This window comes from Pseudophryne corroboree, unplaced genomic scaffold (genome assembly GCF_028390025.1).
Source record: "Pseudophryne corroboree isolate aPseCor3 unplaced genomic scaffold, aPseCor3.hap2 scaffold_1623, whole genome shotgun sequence".
Lineage (NCBI taxonomy): Eukaryota > Metazoa > Chordata > Amphibia > Anura > Myobatrachidae > Pseudophryne > Pseudophryne corroboree.
Window position 1 is genome coordinate 70,214 of NW_026968258.1, and position 20,887 is coordinate 91,100.

The window sequence follows — 20,887 nt, forward strand, 5'->3', positions numbered from 1 at the left end:
ATTCAGTACCCGGACATGCAGCAGACACGGGAACTGGATGCAGTGCAATATGTACTAAGCCTCGGAGAGAGATAAAGTGGATGGAGGTAAAGAACCAGCCAACCAGCTCCTGACTGTCATTATTCAAACACAGCCTGTAACATGGCAGTTAGGAGCTGATTGGCTGTTACTTTACCTCTGGCCACTTTATCTCTCTTTAAGGCATAGGTCTGCAAACTCGGTCCTCATTACCCCCTCACAGTGCATGTTTTGCAGGTCTCCTCACAGAATCACAAGTGAAATAATGAACTCCGCCTGCGGACCTTTTCAAATGTGTCTGTGAGTAATTAATCCACCTGTGCACCTGCTGGGTTACCTGCAAAACATGCACTGTGTGTGTGGGGGTAATAAGGACCGAGTTTGCAGATCTATGCTTTAAGGCTTAGTACATAGTCCCCCTATGTCTGTTTCCCAACAATGGATGAGTGTGAACATATAAATGGTGTCATTTCACCAATGTACTATGCTGAGTCCGCATGCTACTTCTCCTCCAAAAGGTAAGTATAGCTCTCACTTCCGCGTGGAACCACAAGTCTCAGCCAGTCTGCTTGGAATTTTTCCTGTCAGCTGCTTATCTGCGTCACACTGCTGGATGGCGTCTCCCGGCGCTCCTCTCTCAGCAGCTACAACTGTCGCCCCTCCAACTGCTCCCTTTTATTTGGAAATCAACTCTGGGCCCCTCTTTTAAAATGGCCAAATTAGAGGAGGCTCTCACTGGCCACAAAATGGCTGTCATCAGAATAATCACCTGTAAAGTGATCTTTTGGGAAAGTAGCATATTACTTGTGGGTGGGACAGGTGTGTAAGTAATACCTCACAGCCTCAGCAGGGGATCACAGGAGGCCATCTTCTCTAGGCCCCAATGCCTGGTGTGGGCCCACGTCTGCAAGGTTCCAGCAGTAGCAGCACCGTCCTGAGGTGCACAGGAATCCTTGTGCCAAGCCACTGCTAATTCCAGACAGCTGCCTGAGTCCACAATGTGTTCCTGGCTCCCAGCAATCCTCCACCCATGGCCTGGACTCTGTGCAAAGCAGCCCAAGCCTTCAACCGCCATTCCCAGTCACCAAGGAGACCAGCGCTGTCCTGAAGAAGGCTTTCCGTAGCCCTTCCCATTCTGTGGCAGACGAGGCCCATGCCAGCCACTGCCCAAGTAATGAGGCCAGAAACAAAGCACTTAGCTGCTAAGGGCCTGGGAGAGGGCAGGCTGCAGGGAAAGCTGCCCACCTACCCACCCTAGTGTGATGGCCTTGCTGCTGTAAGGCGCTAGGGGCGAGGCCATCTGTAAAGATATAAGAAAGGGTCTGAGACGCTGCTGCGTAGTAACAGGAATGCCAGACGGAGGCCAGGGTGTGACAGTAGGATTGTGGGGCAATAAGGAGGAATACAGGGGGTATAGGAACTTAGGTCATACTTGCCTACCTGACCCTCTCCATGAGGGAGAAAATGCTCTGTTCCTGGACTTTCCTGGTAACCTTTGGTGAAACACCTTTCTTATCAATTAACTAGCTCACCACAGGTGATGGCAATCATACATTACCAGGAAAGTCCAGGAACAGAGCATTTTCTCCCTCATGGAGAGGCCGGGTCAGGTAGGCAAGTATGAGGAAGGTTCCAGAGGCTGCAGCAGCAGCAGTAAGATGTGGCCGGATGATAGGGGAAGAGAGAGGGAGCCTTGTGCTGTGATGCAGGCAGAGTCTGGAGCTGAGTAACAAGCAACGTGCAGCTGGGCTGGGGAGGTGGATCCAGGCTGCTGGTGACAAGTAGAAAAGGAGCAAGTGAGAGCCTTGTCTCTGCCTACGGCCACACCACCCTGAACACGCCCGATCTCGTCTGATCTCGGAAGCTAAGCAGGGTCAGGCCTGGTTAGTACTTGGATGGGAGACCGCCTGGGAATACCAGGTGCTGTAGGCTTTTGCTTTTCTAGGCTGCAACCAGCAGGGGTCGCTCTTGTCAGCTTCTTTTTCTTCTTCATTTTTTCAAATTAAACTTTTTGCTTTCTTTCTTTCTTTCTTTCTTTCTTTCATTCCTCTATGTTCATGCAGAAAACCCGAACCGTTTACCACTCGGCGGCAGCCCCATACTCATCAGGATAATGCATACACCACTACGTTAGCAGCGCCGTACATCCCACCTAGTGTCACCGACACAGTGAAATCACAGCGATGCTGCGCCCAAATTTCCTGCTGCAACAGACAGTGCGCTAAAGGCGTCACCTGGCACACAGGTTATACGGCCACCTCACACACTGGCAAAGTGTCTGCCCTCAAACCCAGTCCACTGCATTGCTGGGCACCTTATCATCCAGATATCAGGTCAGTCCTAAACATCTGGACCCTAACCAACGTCATAGTGAATCCTGCATGTATGCACTTTTTATTCAGTACCCGGACATGCAGCAGACACGGGAACTGGATGCAGTGCAATATGTACTAAGCCTCGGAGAGAGATAAAGTGGATGGAGGTAAAGAACCAGCCAACCAGCTCCTAACTGTCATTATTCAAACACAGCCTGTAACATGGCAGTTAGGAGCTGATTGGCTGTTACTTTACCTCTGGCCACTTTATCTCTCTTTAAGGCATAGGTCTGCAAACTCGGTCCTCATTACCCCCACACAGTGCATGTTTTGCAGGTCTCCTCACAGAATCACAAGTGAAATAATGAACTCCGCCTGCGGACCTTTTCAAATGTGTCTGTGAGTAATTAATCCACCTGTGCACCTGCTGGGTTACCTGCAAAACATGCACTGTGTGTGTGGGGGTAATAAGGACCGAGTTTGCAGATCTATGCTTTAAGGCTTAGTACATAGTCCCCCTATGTCTGTTTCCCAACAATGGATGAGTGTGAACATATAAATGGTGTCATTTCACCAATGTACTATGCTGAGTCCGCATGCTACTTCTCCTCCAAAAGGTAAGTATAGCTCTCACTTCCGCGTGGAACCATAAGTCTCAGCCAGTCTGCTTGGAATTCTTCCTGTCAGCTGCTTATCTGCGTCACACTGCTGGATGGCGTCTCCCGGCGCTCCTCTCTCAGCAGCTACAACTGTCGCCCCTCCAACTGCTCCCTTTTATTTGGAAATCAACTCTGGGCCCCTCTTTTAAAATGGCCAAATTAGAGGAGGCTCTCACTGGCCACAAAATGGCTGTCATCAGAATAATCACCTGTAAAGTGATCTTTTGGGAAAGTAGCATATTACTTGTGGGTGGGACAGGTGTGTAAGTAATACCTCACAGCCTCAGCAGGGGATCACAGGAGGCCATCTTCTCTAGGCCCCAATGCCTGGTGTGGGCCCACGTCTGCAAGGTTCCAGCAGTAGCAGCACCGTCCTGAGGTGCACAGGAATCCTTGTGCCAAGCCACTGCTAATTCCAGACAGCTGCCTGAGTCCACAATGTGTTCCTGGCTCCCAGCAATCCTCCACCCATGGCCTGGACTCTGTGCAAAGCAGCCCAAGCCTTCAACCGCCATTCCCAGTCACCAAGGAGACCAGCGCTGTCCTGAAGAAGGCTTTCCGTAGCCCTTCCCATTCTGTGGCAGACGTGGCCCACGCCAGCCACTGCCCAAGTAATGAGGCCAGAAACAAAGCACTTAGCTGCTAAGGGCCTGGGAGAGGGCAGGCTGCAGGGAAAGCTGCCCACCTACCCACCCTAGTGTGATGGCCTTGCTGCTGTAAGGCGCTAGGGGCGAGGCCATCTGTAAAGATATAAGAAAGGGTCTGAGACGCTGCTGCGTAGTAACAGGAATGCCAGACGGAGGCCAGGGTGTGACAGTAGGATTGTGGGGCAATAAGGAGGAATACAGGGGGTATAGGAACTTAGGTCATACTTGCCTACCTGACCCTCTCCATGAGGGAGAAAATGCTCTGTTCCTGGACTTTCCTGGTAACCTTTGGTGAAACACCTTTCTTATCAATTAACTAGCTCACCACAGGTGATGGCAATCATACATTACCAGGAAAGTCCAGGAACAGAGCATTTTCTCCCTCATGGAGAGGCCGGGTCAGGTAGGCAAGTATGAGGAAGGTTCCAGAGGCTGCAGCAGCAGCAGTAAGATGTGGCCGGATGATAGGGGAAGAGAGAGGGAGCCTTGTGCTGTGATGCAGGCAGAGTCTGGAGCTGAGTAACAAGCAACGTGCAGCTGGGCTGGGGAGGTGGATCCAGGCTGCTGGTGACAAGTAGAAAAGGAGCAAGTGAGAGCCTTGTCTCTGCCTACGGCCACACCACCCTGAACACGCCCGATCTCGTCTGATCTCGGAAGCTAAGCAGGGTCAGGCCTGGTTAGTACTTGGATGGGAGACCGCCTGGGAATACCAGGTGCTGTAGGCTTTTGCTTTTCTAGGCTGCAACCAGCAGGGGTCGCTCTTGTCAGCTTCTTTTTCTTCTTCATTTTTTCAAATTAAACTTTTTGCTTTCTTTCTTTCTTTCTTTCTTTCTTTCATTCCTCTATGTTCATGCAGAAAACCCGAACCGTTTACCACTCGGCGGCAGCCCCATACTCATCAGGATAATGCATACACCACTACGTTAGCAGCGCCGTACATCCCACCTAGTGTCACCGACACAGTGAAATCACAGCGATGCTGCGCCCAAATTTCCTGCTGCAACAGACAGTGCGCTAAAGGCGTCACCTGGCACACAGGTTATACGGCCACCTCACACACTGGCAAAGTGTCTGCCCTCAAACCCAGTCCACTGCATTGCTGGGCACCTTATCATCCAGATATCAGGTCAGTCCTAAACATCTGGACCCTAACCAACGTCATAGTGAATCCTGCATGTATGCACTTTTTATTCAGTACCCGGACATGCAGCAGACACGGGAACTGGATGCAGTGCAATATGTACTAAGCCTCGGAGAGAGATAAAGTGGATGGAGGTAAAGAACCAGCCAACCAGCTCCTAACTGTCATTATTCAAACACAGCCTGTAACATGGCAGTTAGGAGCTGATTGGCTGTTACTTTACCTCTGGCCACTTTATCTCTCTTTAAGGCATAGGTCTGCAAACTCGGTCCTCATTACCCCCACACAGTGCATGTTTTGCAGGTCTCCTCACAGAATCACAAGTGAAATAATGAACTCCGCCTGCGGACCTTTTCAAATGTGTCTGTGAGTAATTAATCCACCTGTGCACCTGCTGGGTTACCTGCAAAACATGCACTGTGTGTGTGGGGGTAATAAGGACCGAGTTTGCAGATCTATGCTTTAAGGCTTAGTACATAGTCCCCCTATGTCTGTTTCCCAACAATGGATGAGTGTGAACATATAAATGGTGTCATTTCACCAATGTACTATGCTGAGTCCGCATGCTACTTCTCCTCCAAAAGGTAAGTATAGCTCTCACTTCCGCGTGGAACCATAAGTCTCAGCCAGTCTGCTTGGAATTCTTCCTGTCAGCTGCTTATCTGCGTCACACTGCTGGATGGCGTCTCCCGGCGCTCCTCTCTCAGCAGCTACAACTGTCGCCCCTCCAACTGCTCCCTTTTATTTGGAAATCAACTCTGGGCCCCTCTTTTAAAATGGCCAAATTAGAGGAGGCTCTCACTGGCCACAAAATGGCTGTCATCAGAATAATCACCTGTAAAGTGATCTTTTGGGAAAGTAGCATATTACTTGTGGGTGGGACAGGTGTGTAAGTAATACCTCACAGCCTCAGCAGGGGATCACAGGAGGCCATCTTCTCTAGGCCCCAATGCCTGGTGTGGGCCCACGTCTGCAAGGTTCCAGCAGTAGCAGCACCGTCCTGAGGTGCACAGGAATCCTTGTGCCAAGCCACTGCTAATTCCAGACAGCTGCCTGAGTCCACAATGTGTTCCTGGCTCCCAGCAATCCTCCACCCATGGCCTGGACTCTGTGCAAAGCAGCCCAAGCCTTCAACCGCCATTCCCAGTCACCAAGGAGACCAGCGCTGTCCTGAAGAAGGCTTTCCGTAGCCCTTCCCATTCTGTGGCAGACGTGGCCCACGCCAGCCACTGCCCAAGTAATGAGGCCAGAAACAAAGCACTTAGCTGCTAAGGGCCTGGGAGAGGGCAGGCTGCAGGGAAAGCTGCGCACCTACCCACCCTAGTGTGATGGCCTTGCTGCTGTAAGGCGCTAGGGGCGAGGCCATCTGTAAAGATATAAGAAAGGGTCTGAGACGCTGCTGCGTAGTAACAGGAATGCCAGACGGAGGCCAGGGTGTGACAGTAGGATTGTGGGGCAATAAGGAGGAATACAGGGGGTATAGGAACTTAGGTCATACTTGCCTACCTGACCCTCTCCATGAGGGAGAAAATGCTCTGTTCCTGGACTTTCCTGGTAACCTTTGGTGAAACACCTTTCTTATCAATTAACTAGCTCACCACAGGTGATGGCAATCATACATTACCAGGAAAGTCCAGGAACAGAGCATTTTCTCCCTCATGGAGAGGCCGGGTCAGGTAGGCAAGTATGAGGAAGGTTCCAGAGGCTGCAGCAGCAGCAGTAAGATGTGGCCGGATGATAGGGGAAGAGAGAGGGAGCCTTGTGCTGTGATGCAGGCAGAGTCTGGAGCTGAGTAACAAGCAACGTGCAGCTGGGCTGGGGAGGTGGATCCAGGCTGCTGGTGACAAGTAGAAAAGGAGCAAGTGAGAGCCTTGTCTCTGCCTACGGCCACACCACCCTGAACACGCCCGATCTCGTCTGATCTCGGAAGCTAAGCAGGGTCAGGCCTGGTTAGTACTTGGATGGGAGACCGCCTGGGAATACCAGGTGCTGTAGGCTTTTGCTTTTCTAGGCTGCAACCAGCAGGGGTCGCTCTTGTCAGCTTCTTTTTCTTCTTCATTTTTTCAAATTAAACTTTTTGCTTTCTTTCTTTCTTTCTTTCTTTCTTTCATTCCTCTATGTTCATGCAGAAAACCCGAACCGTTTACCACTCGGCGGCAGCCCCATACTCATCAGGATAATGCATACACCACTACGTTAGCAGCGCCGTACATCCCACCTAGTGTCACCGACACAGTGAAATCACAGCGATGCTGCGCCCAAATTTCCTGCTGCAACAGACAGTGCGCTAAAGGCGTCACCTGGCACACAGGTTATACGGCCACCTCACACACTGGCAAATTGTCTGCCCTCAAACCCAGTCCACTGCATTGCTGGGCACCTTATCATCCAGATATCAGGTCAGTCCTAAACATCTGGACCCTAACCAACGTCATAGTGAATCCTGCATGTATGCACTTTTTATTCAGTACCCGGACATGCAGCAGACACGGGAACTGGATGCAGTGCAATATGTACTAAGCCTCGGAGAGAGATAAAGTGGATGGAGGTAAAGAACCAGCCAACCAGCTCCTAACTGTCATTATTCAAACACAGCCTGTAACCTGGCAGTTAGGAGCTGATTGGCTGTTACTTTACCTCTGGCCACTTTATCTCTCTTTAAGGCATAGGTCTGCAAACTCGGTCCTCATTACCCCCACACAGTGCATGTTTTGCAGGTCTCCTCACAGAATCACAAGTGAAATAATGAACTCCGCCTGCGGACCTTTTCAAATGTGTCTGTGAGTAATTAATCCACCTGTGCACCTGCTGGGTTACCTGCAAAACATGCACTGTGTGTGTGGGGGTAATAAGGACCGAGTTTGCAGATCTATGCTTTAAGGCTTAGTACATAGTCCCCCTATGTCTGTTTCCCAACAATGGATGAGTGTGAACATATAAATGGTGTCATTTCACCAATGTACTATGCTGAGTCCGCATGCTACTTCTCCTCCAAAAGGTAAGTATAGCTCTCACTTCCGCGTGGAACCATAAGTCTCAGCCAGTCTGCTTGGAATTCTTCCTGTCAGCTGCTTATCTGCGTCACACTGCTGGATGGCGTCTCCCGGCGCTCCTCTCTCAGCAGCTACAACTGTCGCCCCTCCAACTGCTCCCTTTTATTTGGAAATCAACTCTGGGCCCCTCTTTTAAAATGGCCAAATTAGAGGAGGCTCTCACTGGCCACAAAATGGCTGTCATCAGAATAATCACCTGTAAAGTGATCTTTTGGGAAAGTAGCATATTACTTGTGGGTGGGACAGGTGTGTAAGTAATACCTCACAGCCTCAGCAGGGGATCACAGGAGGCCATCTTCTCTAGGCCCCAATGCCTGGTGTGGGCCCACGTCTGCAAGGTTCCAGCAGTAGCAGCACCGTCCTGAGGTGCACAGGAATCCTTGTGCCAAGCCACTGCTAATTCCAGACAGCTGCCTGAGTCCACAATGTGTTCCTGGCTCCCAGCAATCCTCCACCCATGGCCTGGACTCTGTGCAAAGCAGCCCAAGCCTTCAACCGCCATTCCCAGTCACCAAGGAGACCAGCGCTGTCCTGAAGAAGGCTTTCCGTAGCCCTTCCCATTCTGTGGCAGACGTGGCCCACGCCAGCCACTGCCCAAGTAATGAGGCCAGAAACAAAGCACTTAGCTGCTAAGGGCCTGGGAGAGGGCAGGCTGCAGGGAAAGCTGCGCACCTACCCACCCTAGTGTGATGGCCTTGCTGCTGTAAGGCGCTAGGGGCGAGGCCATCTGTAAAGATATAAGAAAGGGTCTGAGACGCTGCTGCGTAGTAACAGGAATGCCAGACGGAGGCCAGGGTGTGACAGTAGGATTGTGGGGCAATAAGGAGGAATACAGGGGGTATAGGAACTTAGGTCATACTTGCCTACCTGACCCTCTCCATGAGGGAGAAAATGCTCTGTTCCTGGACTTTCCTGGTAACCTTTGGTGAAACACCTTTCTTATCAATTAACTAGCTCACCACAGGTGATGGCAATCATACATTACCAGGAAAGTCCAGGAACAGAGCATTTTCTCCCTCATGGAGAGGCCGGGTCAGGTAGGCAAGTATGAGGAAGGTTCCAGAGGCTGCAGCAGCAGCAGTAAGATGTGGCCGGATGATAGGGGAAGAGAGAGGGAGCCTTGTGCTGTGATGCAGGCAGAGTCTGGAGCTGAGTAACAAGCAACGTGCAGCTGGGCTGGGGAGGTGGATCCAGGCTGCTGGTGACAAGTAGAAAAGGAGCAAGTGAGAGCCTTGTCTCTGCCTACGGCCACACCACCCTGAACACGCCCGATCTCGTCTGATCTCGGAAGCTAAGCAGGGTCAGGCCTGGTTAGTACTTGGATGGGAGACCGCCTGGGAATACCAGGTGCTGTAGGCTTTTGCTTTTCTAGGCTGCAACCAGCAGGGGTCGCTCTTGTCAGCTTCTTTTTCTTCTTCATTTTTTCAAATTAAACTTTTTGCTTTCTTTCTTTCTTTCTTTCTTTCTTTCATTCCTCTATGTTCATGCAGAAAACCCGAACCGTTTACCACTCGGCGGCAGCCCCATACTCATCAGGATAATGCATACACCACTACGTTAGCAGCGCCGTACATCCCACCTAGTGTCACCGACACAGTGAAATCACAGCGATGCTGCGCCCAAATTTCCTGCTGCAACAGACAGTGCGCTAAAGGCGTCACCTGGCACACAGGTTATACGGCCACCTCACACACTGGCAAATTGTCTGCCCTCAAACCCAGTCCACTGCATTGCTGGGCACCTTATCATCCAGATATCAGGTCAGTCCTAAACATCTGGACCCTAACCAACGTCATAGTGAATCCTGCATGTATGCACTTTTTATTCAGTACCCGGACATGCAGCAGACACGGGAACTGGATGCAGTGCAATATGTACTAAGCCTCGGAGAGAGATAAAGTGGATGGAGGTAAAGAACCAGCCAACCAGCTCCTAACTGTCATTATTCAAACACAGCCTGTAACCTGGCAGTTAGGAGCTGATTGGCTGTTACTTTACCTCTGGCCACTTTATCTCTCTTTAAGGCATAGGTCTGCAAACTCGGTCCTCATTACCCCCACACAGTGCATGTTTTGCAGGTCTCCTCACAGAATCACAAGTGAAATAATGAACTCCGCCTGCGGACCTTTTCAAATGTGTCTGTGAGTAATTAATCCACCTGTGCACCTGCTGGGTTACCTGCAAAACATGCACTGTGTGGGGGTAATAAGGACCGAGTTTGCAGATCTATGCTTTAAGGCTTAGTACATAGTCCCCCTATGTCTGTTTCCCAACAATGGATGAGTGTGAACATATAAATGGTGTCATTTCACCAATGTACTATGCTGAGTCCGCATGCTACTTCTCCTCCAAAAGGTAAGTATAGCTCTCACTTCCGCATGGAACCACAAGTCTCAGCCAGTCTGCTTGGAATTTTTCCTGTCAGCTGCTTATCTGCGTCACACTGCTGGATGGCGTCTCCCGGCGCTCCTCTCTCAGCAGCTACAACTGTCGCCCCTCCAACTGCTCCCTTTTATTTGGAAATCAACTCTGGGCCCCTCTTTTAAAATGGCCAAATTAGAGGAGGCTCTCACTGGCCACAAAATGGCTGTCATCAGAATAATCACCTGTAAAGTGATCTTTTGGGAAAGTAGCATATTACTTGTGGGTGGGACAGGTGTGTAAGTAATACCTCACAGCCTCAGCAGGGGATCACAGGAGGCCATCTTCTCTAGGCCCCAATGCCTGGTGTGGGCCCACGTCTGCAAGGTTCCAGCAGTAGCAGCACCGTCCTGAGGTGCACAGGAATCCTTGTGCCAAGCCACTGCTAATTCCAGACAGCTGCCTGAGTCCACAATGTGTTCCTGGCTCCCAGCAATCCTCCACCCATGGCCTGGACTCTGTGCAAAGCAGCCCAAGCCTTCAACCGCCATTCCCAGTCACCAAGGAGACCAGCGCTGTCCTGAAGAAGGCTTTCCGTAGCCCTTCCCATTCTGTGGCAGACGTGGCCCACGCCAGCCACTGCCCAAGTAATGAGGCCAGAAACAAAGCACTTAGCTGCTAAGGGCCTGGGAGAGGGCAGGCTGCAGGGAAAGCTGCCCACCTACCCACCCTAGTGTGATGGCCTTGCTGCTGTAAGGCGCTAGGGGCGAGGCCATCTGTAAAGATATAAGAAAGGGTCTGAGACGCTGCTGCGTAGTAACAGGAATGCCAGACGGAGGCCAGGGTGTGACAGTAGGATTGTGGGGCAATAAGGAGGAATACAGGGGGTATAGGAACTTAGGTCATACTTGCCTACCTGACCCTCTCCATGAGGGAGAAAATGCTCTGTTCCTGGACTTTCCTGGTAACCTTTGGTGAAACACCTTTCTTATCAATTAACTAGCTCACCACAGGTGATGGCAATCATACATTACCAGGAAAGTCCAGGAACAGAGCATTTTCTCCCTCATGGAGAGGCCGGGTCAGGTAGGCAAGTATGAGGAAGGTTCCAGAGGCTGCAGCAGCAGCAGTAAGATGTGGCCGGATGATAGGGGAAGAGAGAGGGAGCCTTGTGCTGTGATGCAGGCAGAGTCTGGAGCTGAGTAACAAGCAACGTGCAGCTGGGCTGGGGAGGTGGATCCAGGCTGCTGGTGACAAGTAGAAAAGGAGCAAGTGAGAGCCTTGTCTCTGCCTACGGCCACACCACCCTGAACACGCCCGATCTCGTCTGATCTCGGAAGCTAAGCAGGGTCAGGCCTGGTTAGTACTTGGATGGGAGACCGCCTGGGAATACCAGGTGCTGTAGGCTTTTGCTTTTCTAGGCTGCAACCAGCAGGGGTCGCTCTTGTCAGCTTCTTTTTCTTCTTCATTTTTTCAAATTAAACTTTTTGCTTTCTTTCTTTCTTTCTTTCTTTCTTTCTTTCTTTCTTTCTTTCTTTCTTTCTTTCATTCCTCTATGTTCATGCAGAAAACCCGAACCGTTTACCACTCGGCGGCAGCCCCATACTCATCAGGATAATGCATACACCACTACGTTAGCAGCGCCGTACATCCCACCTAGTGTCACCGACACAGTGAAATCACAGCGATGCTGCGCCCAAATTTCCTGCTGCAACAGACAGTGCGCTAAAGGCGTCACCTGGCACACAGGTTATACGGCCACCTCACACACTGGCAAATTGTCTGCCCTCAAACCCAGTCCACTGCATTGCTGGGCACCTTATCATCCAGATATCAGGTCAGTCCTAAACATCTGGACCCTAACCAACGTCATAGTGAATCCTGCATGTATGCACTTTTTATTCAGTACCCGGACATGCAGCAGACACGGGAACTGGATGCAGTGCAATATGTACTAAGCCTCGGAGAGAGATAAAGTGGATGGAGGTAAAGAACCAGCCAACCAGCTCCTAACTGTCATTATTCAAACACAGCCTGTAACCTGGCAGTTAGGAGCTGATTGGCTGTTACTTTACCTCTGGCCACTTTATCTCTCTTTAAGGCATAGGTCTGCAAACTCGGTCCTCATTACCCCCACACAGTGCATGTTTTGCAGGTCTCCTCACAGAATCACAAGTGAAATAATGAACTCCGCCTGCGGACCTTTTCAAATGTGTCTGTGAGTAATTAATCCACCTGTGCACCTGCTGGGTTACCTGCAAAACATGCACTGTGTGGGGGTAATAAGGACCGAGTTTGCAGATCTATGCTTTAAGGCTTAGTACATAGTCCCCCTATGTCTGTTTCCCAACAATGGATGAGTGTGAACATATAAATGGTGTCATTTCACCAATGTACTATGCTGAGTCCGCATGCTACTTCTCCTCCAAAAGGTAAGTATAGCTCTCACTTCCGCATGGAACCACAAGTCTCAGCCAGTCTGCTTGGAATTTTTCCTGTCAGCTGCTTATCTGCGTCACACTGCTGGATGGCGTCTCCCGGCGCTCCTCTCTCAGCAGCTACAACTGTCGCCCCTCCAACTGCTCCCTTTTATTTGGAAATCAACTCTGGGCCCCTCTTTTAAAATGGCCAAATTAGAGGAGGCTCTCACTGGCCACAAAATGGCTGTCATCAGAATAATCACCTGTAAAGTGATCTTTTGGGAAAGTAGCATATTACTTGTGGGTGGGACAGGTGTGTAAGTAATACCTCACAGCCTCAGCAGGGGATCACAGGAGGCCATCTTCTCTAGGCCCCAATGCCTGGTGTGGGCCCACGTCTGCAAGGTTCCAGCAGTAGCAGCACCGTCCTGAGGTGCACAGGAATCCTTGTGCCAAGCCACTGCTAATTCCAGACAGCTGCCTGAGTCCACAATGTGTTCCTGGCTCCCAGCAATCCTCCACCCATGGCCTGGACTCTGTGCAAAGCAGCCCAAGCCTTCAACCGCCATTCCCAGTCACCAAGGAGACCAGCGCTGTCCTGAAGAAGGCTTTCCGTAGCCCTTCCCATTCTGTGGCAGACGTGGCCCACGCCAGCCACTGCCCAAGTAATGAGGCCAGAAACAAAGCACTTAGCTGCTAAGGGCCTGGGAGAGGGCAGGCTGCAGGGAAAGCTGCCCACCTACCCACCCTAGTGTGATGGCCTTGCTGCTGTAAGGCGCTAGGGGCGAGGCCATCTGTAAAGATATAAGAAAGGGTCTGAGACGCTGCTGCGTAGTAACAGGAATGCCAGACGGAGGCCAGGGTGTGACAGTAGGATTGTGGGGCAATAAGGAGGAATACAGGGGGTATAGGAACTTAGGTCATACTTGCCTACCTGACCCTCTCCATGAGGGAGAAAATGCTCTGTTCCTGGACTTTCCTGGTAACCTTTGGTGAAACACCTTTCTTATCAATTAACTAGCTCACCACAGGTGATGGCAATCATACATTACCAGGAAAGTCCAGGAACAGAGCATTTTCTCCCTCATGGAGAGGCCGGGTCAGGTAGGCAAGTATGAGGAAGGTTCCAGAGGCTGCAGCAGCAGCAGTAAGATGTGGCCGGATGATAGGGGAAGAGAGAGGGAGCCTTGTGCTGTGATGCAGGCAGAGTCTGGAGCTGAGTAACAAGCAACGTGCAGCTGGGCTGGGGAGGTGGATCCAGGCTGCTGGTGACAAGTAGAAAAGGAGCAAGTGAGAGCCTTGTCTCTGCCTACGGCCACACCACCCTGAACACGCCCGATCTCGTCTGATCTCGGAAGCTAAGCAGGGTCAGGCCTGGTTAGTACTTGGATGGGAGACCGCCTGGGAATACCAGGTGCTGTAGGCTTTTGCTTTTCTAGGCTGCAACCAGCAGGGGTCGCTCTTGTCAGCTTCTTTTTCTTCTTCATTTTTTCAAATTAAACTTTTTGCTTTCTTTCTTTCTTTCTTTCTTTCTTTCTTTCTTTCTTTCTTTCTTTCTTTCATTCCTCTATGTTCATGCAGAAAACCCGAACCGTTTACCACTCGGCGGCAGCCCCATACTCATCAGGATAATGCATACACCACTACGTTAGCAGCGCCGTACATCCCACCTAGTGTCACCGACACAGTGAAATCACAGCGATGCTGCGCCCAAATTTCCTGCTGCAACAGACAGTGCGCTAAAGGCGTCACCTGGCACACAGGTTATACGGCCACCTCACACACTGGCAAATTGTCTGCCCTCAAACCCAGTCCACTGCATTGCTGGGCACCTTATCATCCAGATATCAGGTCAGTCCTAAACATCTGGACCCTAACCAACGTCATAGTGAATCCTGCATGTATGCACTTTTTATTCAGTACCCGGACATGCAGCAGACACGGGAACTGGATGCAGTGCAATATGTACTAAGCCTCGGAGAGAGATAAAGTGGATGGAGGTAAAGAACCAGCCAACCAGCTCCTAACTGTCATTATTCAAACACAGCCTGTAACCTGGCAGTTAGGAGCTGATTGGCTGTTACTTTACCTCTGGCCACTTTATCTCTCTTTAAGGCATAGGTCTGCAAACTCGGTCCTCATTACCCCCACACAGTGCATGTTTTGCAGGTCTCCTCACAGAATCACAAGTGAAATAATGAACTCCGCCTGCGGACCTTTTCAAATGTGTCTGTGAGTAATTAATCCACCTGTGCACCTGCTGGGTTACCTGCAAAACATGCACTGTGTGGGGGTAATAAGGACCGAGTTTGCAGATCTATGCTTTAAGGCTTAGTACATAGTCCCCCTATGTCTGTTTCCCAACAATGGATGAGTGTGAACATATAAATGGTGTCATTTCACCAATGTACTATGCTGAGTCCGCATGCTACTTCTCCTCCAAAAGGTAAGTATAGCTCTCACTTCCGCGTGGAACCATAAGTCTCAGCCAGTCTGCTTGGAATTTTTCCTGTCAGCTGCTTATCTGCGTCACACTGCTGGATGGCGTCTCCCGGCGCTCCTCTCTCAGCAGCTACAACTGTCGCCCCTCCAACTGCTCCCTTTTATTTGGAAATCAACTCTGGGCCCCTCTTTTAAAATGGCCAAATTAGAGGAGGCTCTCACTGGCCACAAAATGGCTGTCATCAGAATAATCACCTGTAAAGTGATCTTTTGGGAAAGTAGCATATTACTTGTGGGTGGGACAGGTGTGTAAGTAATACCTCACAGCCTCAGCAGGGGATCACAGGAGGCCATCTTCTCTAGGCCCCAATGCCTGGTGTGGGCCCACGTCTGCAAGGTTCCAGCAGTAGCAGCACCGTCCTGAGGTGCACAGGAATCCTTGTGCCAAGCCACTGCTAATTCCAGACAGCTGCCTGAGTCCACAATGTGTTCCTGGCTCCCAGCAATCCTCCACCCATGGCCTGGACTCTGTGCAAAGCAGCCCAAGCCTTCAACCGCCATTCCCAGTCACCAAGGAGACCAGCGCTGTCCTGAAGAAGGCTTTCCGTAGCCCTTCCCATTCTGTGGCAGACGTGGCCCACGCCAGCCACTGCCCAAGTAATGAGGCCAGAAACAAAGCACTTAGCTGCTAAGGGCCTGGGAGAGGGCAGGCTGCAGGGAAAGCTGCGCACCTACCCACCCTAGTGTGATGGCCTTGCTGCTGTAAGGCGCTAGGGGCGAGGCCATCTGTAAAGATATAAGAAAGGGTCTGAGACGCTGCTGCGTAGTAACGGGAATGCGAGACGGAGGCCAGGGTGTGACAGTAGGATTGTGGGGCAATAAGGAGGAATACAGGGGGTATAGGAACTTAGGTCATACTTGCCTACCTGACCCTCTCCATGAGGGAGAAAATGCTCTGTTCCTGGACTTTCCTGGTAACCTTTGGTGAAACACCTTTCTTATCAATTAACTAGCTCACCACAGGTGATGGCAATCATACATTACCAGGAAAGTCCAGGAACAGAGCATTTTCTCCCTCATGGAGAGGCCGGGTCAGGTAGGCAAGTATGAGGAAGGTTCCAGAGGCTGCAGCAGCAGCAGTAAGATGTGGCCGGATGATAGGGGAAGAGAGAGGGAGCCTTGTGCTGTGATGCAGGCAGAGTCTGGAGCTGAGTAACAAGCAACGTGCAGCTGGGCTGGGGAGGTGGATCCAGGCTGCTGGTGACAAGTAGAAAAGGAGCAAGTGAGAGCCTTGTCTCTGCCTACGGCCACACCACCCTGAACACGCCCGATCTCGTCTGATCTCAGAAGCTAAGCAGGGTCAGGCCTGGTTAGTACTTGGATGGGAGACCGCCTGGGAATACCAGGTGCTGTAGGCTTTTGCTTTTCTAGGCTGCAACCAGCAGGGGTCGCTCTTGTCAGCTTCTTTTTCTTCTTCATTTTTTCAAATTAAACTTTTTGCTTTCTTTCTTTCTTTCTTTCTTTCTTTCTTTCTTTCATTCCTCTATGTTCATGCAGAAAACCCGAACCGTTTACCACTCGGCGGCAGCCCCATACTCATCAGGATAATGCATACACCACTACGTTAGCAGCGCCGTACATCCCACCTAGTGTCACCGACACAGTGAAATCACAGCGATGCTGCGCCCAAATTTCCTGCTGCAACAGACAGTGCGCTAAAGGCGTCACCTGGCACACAGGTTATACGGCCACCTCACACACTGGCAAAGTGTCTGCCCTCAAACCCAGTCCACTGCATTTCTGGGCACCTTATCATCCAGATATCAGGTCAGTCCTAAACATCTGGACCATAACCAACGTCATTGTGAATCCTGCATGTATGCACTTTTTATTCAGTACCCGGACATGCAGCAGACACGGGAACTGGATGCAGTGCAATATGTACTAAGCCTCGGAGAGAGATAAAGTGGATGGAGGTAAAGAACCAGCCAACCAGCTCCTAACTGTCATTATTCAAACACAGCCTGTAACCTGGCAGTTAGGAGCTGATTGGCTGTTACTTTACCTCTGGCCACTTTATCTCTCTTTAAGGCATAGGTCTGCAAACTCGGTCCTCATTACCCCCACACAGTGCATGTTTTGCAGGTCTCCTCACAGAATCACAAGTGAAATAATGAACTCCGCCTGCGGACCTTTTCAAATGTGTCTGTGAGTAATTAATCCACCTGTGCACCTGCTGGGTTACCTGCAAAACATGCACTGTGTGTGTGGGGGTAATAAGGACCGAGTTTGCAGATCTATGCTTTAAGGCTTAGTACATAGTCCCCCTATGTCTGTTTCCCAACAATGGATGAGTGTGAACATATAAATGGTGTCATTTCACCAATGTACTATGCTGAGTCCGCATGCTACTTCTCCTCCAAAAGGTAAGTATAGCTCTCACTTCCGCGTGGAACCATAAGTCTCAGCCAGTCTGCTTGGAATTTTTCCTGTCAGCTGCTTATCTGCGTCACACTGCTGGATGGCGTCTCCCGGCGCTCCTCTCTCAGCAGCTACAACTGTCGCCCCTCCAACTGCTCCCTTTTATTTGGAAATCAACTCTGGGCCCCTCTTTTAAAATGGCCAAATTAGAGGAGGCTCTCACTGGCCACAAAATGGCTGTCATCAGAATAATCACCTGTAAAGTGATCTTTTGGGAAAGTAGCATATTACTTGTGGGTGGGACAGGTGTGTAAGTAATACCTCACAGCCTCAGCAGGGGATCACAGGAGGCCATCTTCTCTAGGCCCCAATGCCTGGTGTGGGCCCACGTCTGCAAGGTTCCAGCAGTAGCAGCACCGTCCTGAGGTGCACAGGAATCCTTGTGCCAAGCCACTGCTAATTCCAGACAGCTGCCTGAGTCCACAATGTGTTCCTGGCTCCCAGCAATCCTCCACCCATGGCCTGGACTCTGTGCAAAGCAGCCCAAGCCTTCAACCGCCATTCCCAGTCACCAAGGAGACCAGCGCTGTCCTGAAGAAGGCTTTCCGTAGCCCTTCCCATTCTGTGGCAGACGTGGCCCACGCCAGCCACTGCCCAAGTAATGAGGCCAGAAACAAAGCACTTAGCTGCTAAGGGCCTGGGAGAGGGCAGGCTGCAGGGAAAGCTGCGCACCTACCCACCCTAGTGTGATGGCCTTGCTGCTGTAAGGCGCTAGGGGCGAGGCCATCTGTAAAGATATAAGAAAGGGTCTGAGACGCTGCTGCGTAGTAACAGGAATGCCAGACGGAGGCCAGGGTGTGACAGTAGGATTGTGGGGCAATAAGGAGGAATACAGGGGGTATAGGAACTTAGGTCATACTTGCCTACCTGACCCTCTCCATGAGGGAGAAAATGCTCTGTTCCTGGACTTTCCTGGTAACCTTTGGTGAAACACCTTTCTTATCAATTAACTAGCTCACCACAGGTGATGGCAATCATACATTACCAGGAAAGTCCAGGAACAGAGCATTTTCTCCCTCATGGAGAGGCCGGGTCAGGTAGGCAAGTATGAGGAAGGTTCCAGAGGCTGCAGCAGCAGCAGTAAGATGTGGCCGGATGATAGGGGAAGAGAGAGGGAGCCTTGTGCTGTGATGCAGGCAGAGTCTGGAGCTGAGTAACAAGCAACGTGCAGCTGGGCTGGGGAGGTGGATCCAGGCTGCTGGTGACAAGTAGAAAAGGAGCAAGTGAGAGCCTTGTCTCTGCCTACGGCCACACCACCCTGAACACGCCCGATCTCGTCTGATCTCGGAAGCTAAGCAGGGTCAGGCCTGGTTAGTACTTGGATGGGAGACCGCCTGGGAATACCAGGTGCTGTAGGCTTTTGCTTTTCTAGGCTGCAACCAGCAGGGGTCGCTCTTGTCAGCTTCTTTTTCTTCTTCATTTTTTCAAATTAAACTTTTTGCTTTCTTTCTTTCTTTCTTTCTTTCTTTCTTTCTTTCTTTCTTTCTTTCTTTCATTCCTCTATGTTCATGCAGAAAACCCGAACCGTTTACCACTCGGCGGCAGCCCCATACTCATCAGGATAATGCATACACCACTACGTTAGCAGCGCCGTACATCCCACCTAGTGTCACCGACACAGTGAAATCACAGCGATGCTGCGCCCAAATTTCCTGCTGCAACAGACAGTGCGCTAAAGGCGTCACCTGGCACACAGGTTATACGGCCACCTCACACACTGGCAAAGTGTCTGCCCTCAAACCCAGTCCACTGCATTTCTGGGTACCTTATCATCCAGATATCAGGTCAGTCCTAAACATCTGGACCATAACCAACGTCATTGTGAATCCTGCATGTATGCACTTTTTATTCAGTACCCGGACATGCAGCAGACACGGGAACTGGATGCAGTGCAATATGTACTAAGCCTCGGAGAGAGATAAAGTGGATGGAGGTAAAGAACCAGCCAACCAGCTCCTAACTGTCATTATTCAAACACAGCCTGTAACCTGGCAGTTAGGAGCTGATTGGCTGTTACTTTACCTCTGGCCACTTTATCTCTCTTTAAGGCATAGGTCTGCAAACTCGGTCCTCATTACCCCCACACAGTGCATGTTTTGCAGGTCTCCTCACAGAATCACAAGTGAAATAATGAACTCCGCCTGCGGACCTTTTCAAATGTGTCTGTGAGTAATTAATCCACCTGTGCACCTGCTGGGTTACCTGCAAAACATGCACTGTGTGTGTGGGGGTAATAAGGACCGAGTTTGCAGATCTATGCTTTAAGGCTTAGTACATAGTCCCCCTATGTCTGTTTCCCAACAATGGATGAGTGTGAACATATAAATGGTGTCATTTCACCAATGTACTATGCTGAGTCCGCATGCTACTTCTCCTCCAAAAGGTAAGTATAGCTCTCACTTCCGCGTGGAACCATAAGTCTCAGCCAGTCTGCTTGGAATTTTTCCTGTCAGCTGCTTATCTGCGTCACACTGCTGGATGGCGTCTCCCGGCGCTCCTCTCTCAGCAGCTACAACTGTCGCCCCTCCAACTGCTCCCTTTTATTTGGAAATCAACTCTGGGCCCCTCTTTTAAAATGGCCAAATTAGAGGAGGCTCTCACTGGCCACAAAATGGCTGTCATCAGAATAATCACCTGTAAAGTGATCTTTTGGGAAAGTAGCATATTACTTGTGGGTGGGACAGGTGTGTAAGTAATACCTCACAGCCTCAGCAGGGGATCACAGGAGGCCATCTTCTCTAGGCCCCAATGCCTGGTGTGGGCCCACGTCTGCAAGGTTCCAGCAGTAGCAGCACCGTCCTGAGGTGCACAGGAATCCTTGTGCCAAGCCACTGCTAATTCCAGACAGCTGCCTGAGTCCACAATGTGTTCCTGGCTCCCAGCAATCCTCCACCCATGGCCTGGACTCTGTGCAAAGCAGCCCAAGCCTTCAACCGCCATTCCCAGTCACCAAGGAGACCAGCGCTGTCCTGAAGAAGGCTTTCCGTAGCCCTTCCCATTCTGTGGCAGACGTGGCCCACGCCAGCCACTGCCCAAGTAATGAGGCCAGAAACAAAGCACTTAGCTGCTAAGGGCCTGGGAGAGGGCAGGCTGCAGGGAAAGCTGCGCACCTACCCACCCTAGTGTGATGGCCTTGCTGCTGTAAGGCGCTAGGGGCGAGGCCATCTGTAAAGATATAAGAAAGGGTCTGAGACGCTGCTGCGTAGTAACAGGAATGCCAGACGGAGGCCAGGGTGTGACAGTAGGATTGTGGGGCAATAAGGAGGAATACAGGGGGTATAGGAACTTAGGTCATACTTGCCTACCTGACCCTCTCCATGAGGGAGAAAATGCTCTGTTCCTGGACTTTC

The 20,887-nt window shown here is 50.8% G+C and overlaps 8 non-coding genes across 8 annotated transcripts; all 8 read left to right on the forward strand.

The window, feature by feature from the left end:
• Window positions 1–1,831: 1,831 nt before the first annotated feature.
• Window positions 1,832–1,950, forward strand: LOC135001212 (5S ribosomal RNA). The gene has a single exon (XR_010202742.1). It is a non-coding gene; the product is annotated as a 5S ribosomal RNA (ribosomal RNA).
• Window positions 1,951–4,245: 2,295 nt separating this feature from the next.
• On the forward strand, window positions 4,246–4,364 carry LOC135001213 (5S ribosomal RNA). Its single transcript, XR_010202743.1, has one exon. It is a non-coding gene; the product is annotated as a 5S ribosomal RNA (ribosomal RNA).
• A 2,295-nt stretch (window positions 4,365–6,659) lies between these two features.
• LOC135001214 (5S ribosomal RNA) lies at window positions 6,660–6,778 on the forward strand. The gene has a single exon (XR_010202744.1). It is a non-coding gene; the product is annotated as a 5S ribosomal RNA (ribosomal RNA).
• A 2,295-nt stretch (window positions 6,779–9,073) lies between these two features.
• LOC135001215 (5S ribosomal RNA) lies at window positions 9,074–9,192 on the forward strand. Its single transcript, XR_010202745.1, has one exon. It is a non-coding gene; the product is annotated as a 5S ribosomal RNA (ribosomal RNA).
• A 2,291-nt stretch (window positions 9,193–11,483) lies between these two features.
• Window positions 11,484–11,602, forward strand: LOC135001205 (5S ribosomal RNA). Its single transcript, XR_010202736.1, has one exon. It is a non-coding gene; the product is annotated as a 5S ribosomal RNA (ribosomal RNA).
• A 2,319-nt stretch (window positions 11,603–13,921) lies between these two features.
• On the forward strand, window positions 13,922–14,040 carry LOC135001206 (5S ribosomal RNA). The gene has a single exon (XR_010202737.1). It is a non-coding gene; the product is annotated as a 5S ribosomal RNA (ribosomal RNA).
• Window positions 14,041–16,355: 2,315 nt separating this feature from the next.
• Window positions 16,356–16,474, forward strand: LOC135001211 (5S ribosomal RNA). The gene has a single exon (XR_010202741.1). It is a non-coding gene; the product is annotated as a 5S ribosomal RNA (ribosomal RNA).
• Window positions 16,475–18,777: 2,303 nt separating this feature from the next.
• Window positions 18,778–18,896, forward strand: LOC135001208 (5S ribosomal RNA). The gene has a single exon (XR_010202738.1). It is a non-coding gene; the product is annotated as a 5S ribosomal RNA (ribosomal RNA).
• Window positions 18,897–20,887: the final 1,991 nt, after the last annotated feature.